Source organism: Lipotes vexillifer, unplaced genomic scaffold, assembly GCF_000442215.2.
Source record: "Lipotes vexillifer unplaced genomic scaffold, Lipotes_vexillifer_v1.1 scaffold90, whole genome shotgun sequence".
Lineage (NCBI taxonomy): Eukaryota > Metazoa > Chordata > Mammalia > Artiodactyla > Lipotidae > Lipotes > Lipotes vexillifer.
Window position 1 is genome coordinate 2,329,371 of NW_006782310.1, and position 12,735 is coordinate 2,342,105.

General features: G+C 38.1%; 1 pseudogene; it reads right to left on the bottom strand.

Annotated features, from left to right (window-relative positions):
• Positions 1-6,000, bottom strand: part of LOC103083584 (elongation factor 2-like) — a 28,716-nt pseudogene extending 22,716 nt beyond the window's left edge.
• Between the last annotated feature and the right edge of the window lie 6,735 nt (positions 6,001-12,735).

The following is a 12,735-nucleotide window of genomic DNA, read 5'->3' on the forward strand; positions in this document are numbered from 1 at the left end:
AAAGGATAATTAGGTTCCCAAGTGACCAAATCACATCCACCTTTCCCCCAAATAACACTATGTTTGTTAAAAATATTATTCTATCAGATAAATCTATTGAAATATTAACTTGTATCTGTTCTCCCCATATGCTCCCTCACCTCCTTCTTCCATTTTAATCTCATAACAAGACTTTGTAGTTCTTTGTTGTAAGGTTTTTCGCCTGGAGAAAAGCAGAGGCAGCCTGGAGTGACTTTGATCTTTAGCTCTTGGGGTGTCCTGGAGAGGAAGGTAAGATCAATAAGGTAGATAGAAGTATTCCCCAAGACTTGGTGATAGAGGAGGTCTGTGAGTCCAGGAAGGCTGTGGCAGCAACCAAGGAGATGACCAGACCTGTGGGTTGGGGGGATGACTGTTAGGTGCAGTCAGAGAGACTGCATCAGAGGCATGAGGACTTCCAGTTGCACTCAGCTTCCACACTCCTAGGGGGCATCTCGCCAGAAGACCTGTGTAATCAACCAGGCCCATGAAAAACCTGGGACTCCCAGTGGACCAGAGGACACATGGAAGGAGTTTGCTGGGTGGGATAGTTACATTTCTAGATGCTCTGGTGCATCCAAAGACCCCAGATACTTGGCACAAATGGTTTGATTCCATTTGGGGAGCAGGACAGAGATGATACCAAGACTGAATAATAGTAAATTTCCTGCTAAACTGGTGGGATGGGGCCACCAAGCTGGAATCTAGTTGATTTAGAGGAAAATTTTAAGTGTGGTATTCTTTACACAGCTCAGTTTGTAGACTAAGAGCTATGCTTTCTACATCAATAAAAGCATTCTGCCGGTAGAATCTAACCACCTTTTAGAGTTTTTCTAAGGGAACCATAAGTTTCACTTCAGGATGGCAGTAATACATTTCTCCAGCCCAGATATTAGTATTAACCCCTCATGTCCTCTCCCCAAACACATGTGCAAGCATGTGCACACACACACACACACACACACACACACACACACACACCCCGATACAGTACTCCTAGGTGTACAAGCCAATAAGGGCTCTTCCTGCTAATTTTATACACTCTAGGCCCCTCGACAACAAAGAATTTCAAATCTATTATCTATTAAGGAATTAAGTGTTGACAACTCAGTTACATTGATTAATATGGTATTAAGATACATAAACTATGACCTTTCCAGAGGTTTATTTATTGCCTTTATAAGAAAGACTCTAATATTATCAACTTTTCTGAGGTTATATTTGAATAATGAAGAAACTACTCAGTGTTTGTTAACATTAGTTTAGAGATTTTAAAGACACTGAGTAAAAGCTGTTTATTCTTCTAATGTAAACTCTTCAAAGGGTTTAAAGATTGGATAATCTGAGAGGAATCCTGAGTTTTCCCACAAGGGATACTTACAAAATTCTAATGAGAATTGTTACCTAGTGCTGATTTTTCTGCTTTTGCTAAAGGATATCCGTGCCTTGGCATGGAGCCTCCAGAGCATATAGCTGATTTGTATTCATCCAGATTCCCTAAATGATCTTCCCCCAAATGCAAGCTACTGAATTAATACAAACCATATGTTGCTAAATAAGAAAGAATTCTTGTTCATATGAGCTACCAAATTAAAATTTAATAAAAATGGAAAGACTAACTCTCCCTTGAATATGACCTCGGCAAAAGGTCATTTTATCCCCCTGGAGGTCCTCAACCACTAAATTGAAAACAGGTAATGTACTGCCTCCACTCACACCCCATCACCCATTATTCACTCAGTGTTCCTCTTCTTACCTTCTTTACCAGGGCCCAGTAAGTCATCTAAAGGGAAGGGAAATATGAGACTAAAACTAATAAGAAAATAAAGAAGAATAGGGTGAAGTTTGACAATGAAGATTTATTTCCCTCTTAACTATAGCTTTAAGCCATTAGTTGAAAAAATTTAATAATATGCTGAGGTTTCCTATTACATGTTTCATTCTAAACAGTAATGCACCTTAACAGATTCCCACTCTGTGATTGGGCAATAATTCAACAAGAGTGATTCTTTGCATGGAAAGGTATACTTCCTATACTTTTAAAAAAGAAAAAGTGGATGTCACTATGAGGTTGTCATTATGCCACTGGGGGGGGGGGCAAGAAAGTAAGTAATGCTTTCATTAATAATTCTATTTTTGAAAGATTTTAAAATATAAATGTTTGGATTTTTTAAATTACTGTGATTTAGGAAAGATCTCAATACAAGCAATACTTAGTATATTTTCTAGGAATTATATAATTTTCACTACTAAATGATTTAGATTGTTAATGTTCAGTATAGAAATCAAAGTTCATCCAGTGGTATAGCTCTTGAAAAATATTAAGTCACACTGGAAAATTAAGCTCTCCACTAATTTCCTATTCTTAAATTATCAGTTAAGAGGAACAGTTTCTGTTTGCTGCAAGACAAACCAAAGATATAAATAAAAGTAAATAAATAATAGCACCCAGTAAGAAATCTGTGCTCAGAGAAAGAACAGAAAAATAGAGTGCAAATATGTAGCCATCTGGAGAATAGGAAAATCAAAAGTAACAAGCAGCATCCGGAATTTATTACAAAGAAATTATGCCAAGAGCTTCTTATTGCATTTTTCTGCAATAAGTGTTCAAATTAGTGGGTAAAGAAATACATTATAATGGTTCTGAAGAACCTAGGGGCAGGACTGGAATAAAGACGCAGACGTAGAGAATGGACTTGAGGACACGGGGAGGGGGAAGGGTAAGCTGGGACAAAGTGAGAGAATGGCATGGACATATATACACTACCAAATGTAAAATAGATAGCTAGTGGGAAGCAGCCGCATAGCACAGGGAGATCAGCTCAGTGCTTTGTGACCACCTAGAGCGTGGAGATAGGGAGGGTGGGAGGGAGACATAGAGGGAGGAGATATGGGGATATATGTATATGGATAGCTGATTCACTTTGTTATAAAGCAGAAACTAACACACCATTGTAAAGCAATTATACTCCAATAAAGATGTTAAATAAATAAATAAAAAATGCATTATATACTACATATTTGGGCCCTAGTGAAATCATTTTGTACATGATCTCATGGCATAATATTTGCTAACTAATCTAAATTATCTTGGCTATAAATGCTATCATAGTGATTGAAAATTTGCTATCATACCACAAACAGCCAGTTGTAATGAATGACAGTTTAATGGAATTGTCTAGAGCCAGAGGGATGATATTGGGTCATCTTTGACATCAGCTCATAGAATGCAAAGAAATTAATAAATCTAAAAGCAGTTGAGATATCAAGCAGATATAAAAGAGAGGGTAGAAAAGAGAGGAGACATAATGAAAACTACATAGGTCAAAGAAACCAGCAAAATTTATCACCACCTTCAGGAGGAGTAGACAGTGGGATCCAGAATGGGTCCCGTCATCATCACAAGTATAATTTTGACAAGTCCACTCCCATTTGCTACTTCAAACTCTAGATGTGGGAGGAGGAAGAGAAAAAACAATTTAAAATCTTCTTCCCCACTGTTATCTAAATCAACCCTTCAACATACCCACAAATATCAACAGTTCCAAAATCAAATTCCATTACCAGTTGGTGTTTTCCTGCTGCACCTTTGAATGCAGAAATTATGTGTTTTATTTCACTTTGAAGCCACAGTGTATGGCATATCTTAAGTGTTCAAAAATATTTCTTGAATGAACACTGTGTGAGAGAACATCTCCAGAATTTTAGTTTTAAGTGGTGATTAATGGAGCAAAAGAGAAAACTGCTTTTAATTTATTCCACTTAAGAGTTAATTAAATACAAAATTTTTAAAGAGCAATTTCCTAGAGCTGTGCTGTCCTATACTATAGACACTAGCCATATAAAACTTTAAAATTAAAAATTCAGTTCCTTAACTACACTAGCCACCTTCAAGTACTCAGTAGCCACAGGTAGCTAGTGGCATCTGCATTATCGAACAGTTCTATCATTGAAAAGCCTTTTGAACAACATTGTTCTAGAGCATGTCAGTAGCAGATCATCATTTTCTGTACATATTTTCTAAACTCTATATTCATTTATTGAATATACCTTATATATTAGGCACTGAAGATACAAAAATAAGCAAGACCCCCTTTTAACCATTTAGAATCTTTCGTAGGAAGATATTAGTGATCTGATAGCCACAGTCCAGTGCCATGCCATGGAGAGTTAATAGGAAGAAAGGCAAAAAATGATGGAGAAGATTACTAAAGATTCATTACTGAAGTAATCAAGGTTAATATTTTTTCAACTAAGGCAGAGGAAGTAGAAATGGGGAGGAGAAGAAGGAACCAAAAGATATCTAAGAGGCATAAATAGCACGATTTTGGGAGAAACTGGATGTGGTGAGTAACAGAGAAGGTGGAGTCTAGAAGAACTCCCAAGTTTCTATCATGAGGGAATGAAAGAATGTTATCACCATTATATTAAATTGAGTCTATTTGAGGAAGAACCAGTAGGGTTTAGAGGAGAGATGCCTTTTAATTTTATATATGGGTGGTTTGTAATGGTTATAATGTATGTTTGTCCAATATCTACGAGAAAGTTTGAGACTGGACCTAGAGTTTTTTTTTGATATTAACATTGTGGAGCTGGTAGTGGATGCGATCACACAACAACAAAAAGGAATGTTGACAATGAAAGCCAAGAAAATTAACATTAAGAATTTCTAGAAAAATCGCAGGAAAAACAGAAATGAATGGGATCATAGAAACCAAGAGAAAGGAGTTTCAAGAAGGAGCCAACAACCTAAAGAGCTTTAAGAAGTTATATGAGATAAAAGCTAGAAAAAAATGTCCACGCCAATAGGTCATAAGTGAGCTTAACATGAACATATACCTTAAATGACACTAGCAGAATTTCGGTAGCAAGAAACCCAGGAGTGAATGAGTGGGGAAGAAGGAAAGGTGTAATTAGACCATTTTTTCCAGAAATTGAACAGATTTGAGATGGAAAGAGCTATGCATGAAATGATATGTAGATGCAAGAGGGGATGTTTACTCATTTGCTATTTCTATTATGGAAAAAGGCTTGAGCATTTAGTTTAAAAGTTGCTGTGTCCATAGGCCATGCATATAATGGGTTCATCTTAGCTGGTGTGGATTAATTGAAGCTTACCTACAGAGCTACTGACCCTTGGCCAATGCTATGGAATGCATTAACTAAAGATAAAAGATGTTTTGAAACCATGGGCCTGTGAATTGTTGCAGAACAGGATGTATCAGCCTGCCAGCACTGTTTAGTAATAATAATTGGATTTATAATTGTACTTAATTTCAGTAGAGCCTGCAGGAGGGGACTTACAAATTAAAGGCTGGCAACATACCTAGAATATGCCTATTATGAGGAGTTCATTATGAGATCTCCATCATGAACAGATTGGGTTTCCTGCTAAGGAGGTGCTTGAGATGTGCACATGTAGTGGTTGCAGACCTATACAGACCAAGAGTAGCCGTGTGACCCAGAGATGGGAGAATAAAGAAATCTATGCCTGAGATCTCTGGACCTTTCCCCATGAGTGTCTTCTTCTGTTGTGTCTGTGCTACATCCTTGCCTGTAAAAAAGTTGTTCTGAGAGCATAAACTGAGTAAACTGAGCTCCATAAAGCAGTGGGATACTAAGGGTGATTAACACATAATTAACACTGGCTAACATAATTTCACTAGCAAAAATGCTCAGTTTTTAAGTCTCTCAAGGAATTTGTCACAAGTGTAATTTGGGGGCTCAACAATTACAATTCCTGAGGCTAGTTTTTTCCTAAAGGAAAAAAATAGAAATATAGTCTCAATTCTACAAAACAAGTTTAAAAGAAAGAAAAATAATTGTCCAGTTAACCATGAAACATCTTAGTAACAATCAGTACAGGGATATTTGAATAATTGATTTTCCTTGCAAACTATTTGATTAGTTTATTAAGAGAAGCAATCCTTTTTAGGTACTCATACCCTCTTGGTTGTATTCTTTCACTGTATTTTCAACCATTTCTTCACCCCTCCACCTTCACTATGTAATTTTACATGCCCAGGCATCTCATCCATTTCTTCGGTTTGTGATTAAAGCCAAAGTTTTTCCAGCATCCTTAACAGTGGATTGAATCCCTTCAGTTCACACAGAAAAGACTTTTAATTATCTCTGTTCACACAAAGATCCTATAAGTACCTAGGAAAAGAGTCCAGATGGTAATGTACATAGATACAAACTAAGGTGAAATAGAGTGATATAGTGATGAAAGCAGGAGATTATCAGACAGTTTAATAAAGTGCCAAGGAACATAGATTTTAAATCAGTTAGATGTGGGATTAAATTCCAGATGGGATCCTAGATATGACCTTGAGAAGGGAAGGGTACTTAATGTATTTGAGCATCAGCCTCCTCCACTGGAAAATGGTGAAAACAATAATGCTTCATAGTGTTATTGTGAGGATTCATATAACATATTTATGCAAACTGTTTAGTCCATTGACCAGTGTATAAGTGCTTAATAAATGGTAATGATTTAAATTCAGTGAATGAGGGTTCATTAACAAATTATATATTCATGAATATAATACTTAACCTTTCCAAATCTCTCCATATCTCAGTTTTTCCTAATAGGACAGTAAAATTAAATTTACCTGACTAAATTTTTATGAGCGTGGAGGGACTGAATATACAAATGGATAATGACCAGATCACATATAAAAATAGAATTCCAACCCACAGTCTCTGCACCAAACAGCACAGGAAGCCAAACCACAGCCTCTGTAATAAATCATCCCAGAACAGTCAGGGCTTTGTCAGTGACATCCAGCTCCCCTATTATTTGCCTGCACTTCTAACTTGGGACCCACCAGAGAAAGCCAAGTAAGTCCCTAAAACCAATCCCATAGGATGCCCCACTTCTAGTTAGCCTGCCTCCAGTTTCCCCATGTCAACAGCCTCCAGTCAGAGCATACCTGAAACCTTTATTTTTTCCACTATAAAACTTTCCCACTCCCCTGTCTGCCTTTGAGTCTCTGCCCTAAGCAATGATGGTGTCTGACTCCCTTGCTATAGCAAGCTCTAAATAAAAAGCTGTCTCTGTTTCTTTTCATTTGGGTGGTCTTTTTTCCACAGCATTATAACTGAGGTTAACCTCAGTTCAATGCCAATTTTAAAATGCCATATATATTTCATTAGTGTTATTATTGTGCAGAAAACAGACATTATGATCATTAAGGCTCATCCATGCAACCATCTACTTGTGGATGTACTACTTTTCCACCAGGTACATAATACAAATGTTTATGATCAATCCAATTTTCTCCCTACATCATTAGCACAACACACATTCAACTACTTTGAGTATTTCAGGTGCTTACTCTCTCTGCTTTTCCTTTCTGATCATACCTCCTACCTTTTCTGTTTTGTCTGGACTCTGGTGTCTAGCGTTTTAGCAATTCTCTAATGTTGCATTTTATCAACATTCTCATATGCGTAGATAAGTCTGGGTAGACAAATATTGTTTGCTTTTTTTCCCAGAAAGGGGGCTCCTTTCTTTTGAGATACTGTTTTCCCACGCCATCCGCATGGTTTGATAGATTGCTATCAATCCTAGTGGCCCCATCCCCAACATGACTGCTCTAGGGATAGGCACGTTGAACCAGTTGGGGTAAGGGAGAGTTGTGCTAGGGCATTTCTAGATTTTTCTTGTTAGGTACAAGACTGAGAATTTGTTAGTCCAGAGCTCACAAATTTCCAATTTGTGAGATTTCCAGAGCTCTTGGAAGTCATGGTTCTAGCCTGGTGGAATAAGCCAGTGTGAGAATGAAGTCCGTATTTAAAAAGAAAAAGGAAAAAGAGTGTATGCGTATTATCATTCACTTCTCTAGGGAATAGAGAAGAACCAACTCAGGATGTAGTTACAGGTTAGTTAAGTCTGAGATTATGATGAATCTTGGACAAGAGCAGAGGAGAGAAGGCAGGGTCGTGGATAAGAGCTATGGCAGTTACTACCATGATGGGACTTCACCGAGGGAGAAGGGGCAGATTAACTTCAAACTCATATTTTTAATAATTCTGAAAACTAGCCAGATATTGTTAATAAGGCTTCAGAATACAACAATAAAATGAGAAGTATTATATATTTGAGATAAAAATGCACTAGTCTCACATACAAATGTTTAGGTAATAGTTCAACATAAACTAACAGCTGAAAATCCTTCGGATTGTTTGATGTGTCTGGCAATTAGCCATCCATTTGTCTCTGAGCTCCTAACTTCGGTAAATTTGCTATTGCCATGGTAGGACCAAGAAAAATTACTGGGGTGGGGGGAGAATATCTCAAGAATGCTACATTTGGGTCAGGATGCCCAGACAGATCATGCAGTAGTAAGTAGGCCTGCGAAGCTACCAAGTCAACTCACATTTATTGAACAACCAATGAACGTCAAGAAAGAAACAATAGAAAATGCTTTGAATTGGGAGTCAGGAGACCCTTAGTCTTCCCGGTCTGAAGCTTGCAAATTCTAGACCTTCGTTAAGTCATGTAACAGCCTGGGCCTCATTTTCCTTATCTGCAGAAGGGAGGTGTTGTGGGCCATCTCATTTGGGGTCTTGCAGAGCAAATAAAGAAATACAAAATCCCCAGCCTCTTCCCTAAGAAGACGTGCAATATTCGGGCCGACACTTGTAAGATGAAATATCAAAAGAAGACATATAAATAACAATTCAAAATAATAATACTCGGACCCCACAAGGAGGTCTTATAAGCAAAATAAAAGGTAGAAATAATTATTTTAAAAGAATAAGACCCTAGGGATGCAGTTTTAGACAACGTGACGTGAAGTACAACTGGGCGGCCGGTGGAGGGAGACCTTCCGTCCCTTCCCTAGGCCCTGGGGATTTTTCTCATACTCTGAGTGACAGCTTCGCCTCAGCCTCCAGAAAGGGACTGATAACTAAGGGATTGACCAAATGGGATATTAACCCAGGCGGAAGCGGCCCAGGGTGCTCGGGTCTCTATGCCGCCCATGGGAGCCGTGCAAGCGGCTGGAGGGGTGGGCGCCCCAGACTCACCGGCTCCGCCTGCCCACCCCGCCGGCTCCACGGCGCCGGCGGCCGAGGCCCTCAGTTCGGTTACTCGGTGTCCAGGCAACCGCGGCGGCAGCCGCCTGGGACCCCAGGCTCGTGCTCCCCGGGCCTCCCGGGCGGGTCCTGTGTCTGCCCCGCGTTTCCGCCGCAGGCCGGTGTTGCTGGGGCTCTGAGCGCACTAGGCCTTCTCGCTGCCGCCACCTCCCCGCTCTTTTTTATTTCCTTTCTAACCAGTTTAACCCCGCCAAGCTCCTTTCCCTCCTTACTGAAGAGGGAGGGGTGGGGACGAGTGAACTGCAGTAGTCATGATTAGAATCGGGATCAGACTTCTTTAATGTGAAGACAGTAGGACTTGTTTCTGCGCTCACAAATGGGAGGTTTTTGATATGCTACCCTCATTATCACCTCTTAAGAGGAATTCAAGAACTACAGGTGATAAGCTCCGCTTGGTTTGATTTTCGGTTCTAAGGTGACTTTGGTATTGAGAAATCTGAACAAGCTATGGGAGAGGATAGGAAAACTTTGCGTCTGTAGGTTGAGGTGGGGAAAATGATGAATTCAAGCCGTCTAACGGTTTACTTCTAATAAAAACAAATTTTTGAAGCGTGGTTCATCTCACGAAATATCAGGTGCCACAAAATACATACCAAAACTTTGTTTCCACCTCAATGAATGTATACTGTGACCTAAAATAGAAGTGTCTTCCAAGAAAGAGTCTTGTGCATTAATTACAGTATGCTTACCTTCAGTATTTCTTGGATGAAATCAAACACTAAATGATAAACCGAAGATGGTTAAAAACTTAGGATTAGGATAAAGATTAGTATCCTCATGCAGACAAATCATATTTCCAGGCAACACTGTATACAGGCAAAGGCCTGCCAAGGTTAAGGAAGCAAAATCTACTATCTTAAGAGACAATTCAATTAGTAATCGTTTTGAATGGAGGGACGTCCACAAGCCCACACCTGGAATAAGATCATTCCAGCCAAAGATGTAAAAGAGGAAAAGCAATAAGAAGCAACCTGGAGAGAGGTCTTAATCTTAAATTTATATATGCAGAAGCAGAGCTTTTTTTGTAATTAAAAATTAGATTCCACAATGCAGTCTCCAGTTTCCCATCTCCCTCCATTAATTAATTAAATTTGACATGTTAGCAATACAATGTTAAATTTAAACCAAATGAATCATTTGCATACCAGTAAATATATATTCATGAGGGTTCAAATCATCTAAGTGAGTATATTAAAACAAAGCAATACCTAGATTTTTCTTGCAAAACAAAACTTTACCTACTAGAAACTTCATTCTTGAAATTTTTCTCTTAATTAGAACTCAGTGATTGTTAATTGCTATACATGCACCTATTGTGGTAGGCAGAATTCTAAAGTGAACCCCCAAGGACCCTAACTGCCTGGTATACATGCCTTGCATAATCCTCCGGACTATTAATAGGATGGATTTTATTCTGGTGATTAGCTTGTTACATGATACAATTGGCTTTAAAAAGGGAAATTATCCAGGGTAAGTTGGACTTAATTGGGTGAACCATTAAAAGGGATTGGCCTCTTCCTGGAGTCAGAGATTTGAAGCTTCAGAGAAGCATCTGACACAAGGGATATTCTTCATTGTCAGCTTTGAAGATTTAGAAGCCATGTAGCAAGAAATGCAGGCAGCCTCTGGGAGTTGAGAGTGGCTCCAGCTGACAGCCAGCAAGGGAATTGAGGACCTCAGTCCTACAATCTTCAAGGAACTGAATTTTACCAACAATCTGAATGGGCTTAGAAGAGGACACTCTGCTCCAAATGAAAATACATCCTGCCAATACCTTGATTTTGGCCTTGTGAACCCTGAGCAGACAACCCAGTCAACGTCACCTGGATTTCTGACCTACAGAACTGTGAGCTAATAAATGGATGTTGTTTTAAGCTGCTACATTTGTGGCAATTTATTATGTAGCAATAGAAAACTAATATACCTTTTAACTTACTTAAAATAAACAAAAGTAGCAATTTTTTAATAAAGATACAGGGGTATCTCAGGAAACTCAGGGCAGGATTGTAGGTGAAACTCAAATAGACCAGACTTAGACACTGCAAAATGAAATCAATACTAGATCTATTGTCATGAAGAACACGGTGGATAAGGTCATCTAATTAGCAAATAGAAAAACAGATTTCCTACAAAAATAGAACAGAAATAGCTGATTTTTCTGTAGCAACAATTAAAGTGAAAGGATAGAATGAAATATTAACCGTACATAGAGAAAATAATGATCAAATAAAAATACATTCCCTGCAAAACTATCATTCAAGAATGAGAAGAACAACAACAAGAAAAAAAAAACCCCATATTTTGAAGGAACAAAAACAAAGTTTACCATTGGCAGAGCTATACTGAACTATGTACTTTAGGAAGAATGAAAATAGTGAAGCTATTGGAAAGATGTGTGGTTAAATCTAAACAATCTGCCTATATGAAAAGAGTCAACCATCCACCTGTCTTCTAGTTGTTCTTGTCTTTCTCTTCTTAATTATCTCCTGTCCAATTTGTCCTTAAGACATGCATGCAACTTGTTTTAATATATCTCCTGACAGTGCTAGACTATTTCGAGAATTAGATTTAACAACAGAGTGCTCTGGGCCTCTCCTTTCTTACTTACACTGGAATTACTTAGAGCCACTTTTAGATTAACTAAATGCATACCACACCTGCCATAGAAAATTGGCTGAATACTCCTATTTATTAACAATAATGTTTTATTAAAATGGACCAGAAGGATCCTCAGTAGACAGCTGGAATTGGCATATAATTATATCTGAAAGAGTTGCTTGATATAAATTTTTCTAAATTAAAAATTATTGTCTTTGGTAGACATTCTCCAAATTTCAGTTTTCTTACATCAAATTATAATACTTCTTATAGCAACTTAGCTTATTTTTATGTTGTAACTCACACTAATGTACGAGGAGAAAATAAGATGTTCAAAAAGAGCATTACTGATGTTTTTCCTTAATGGTATATGATTCAAAATATTTCAAGATCAGAACCATTTTGCTCTATCATCAATGCTATGGAATTCAGAGACAATCTTATACCTATTCATGTGCTAAAGATTACCATTTATGCTTTCTAAATTAAATTTTCAATGATCCTAAATACTACACATTCTTACAGATATCTCTGTTGCCACCTTCTGTAAGTTGTAGTCATTTATGCAAGCAAGTGCCACTGAGTTTTCATCATAAGATTACATCCATCTCATCTGCTTTTCATAAAGCATATGGATCTGCTTTCAATCCATATGCCTTATAAAATACCTACAATCCACTGCTTCATCAGAGGACATAACCTTAAATTCTCTCTGGGCAGTTTTATCAAAAGCTTGCCTAAAAGGACACTATATGCAGAATATTTGTTGTTTTAAAGATATAAAGTTGTATGCCTTTTCTATATGCTTAAAGCTCTTTTCCTGAATCAGATGCAATCAACATCAAAATACCTATTTGAACATTATTAGCTTCCCACATAATGGGATCATTTTTACTGTTACATTTACTCTTTCAACTTTTATCGAAGGGACCTCTGATTAAAAAGACAAATGAGGGCTTCCCTGGTGGCGCAGTGGTTGAGAGTCCGCCTGCCGATGCAGGGGACTCGGGTTCG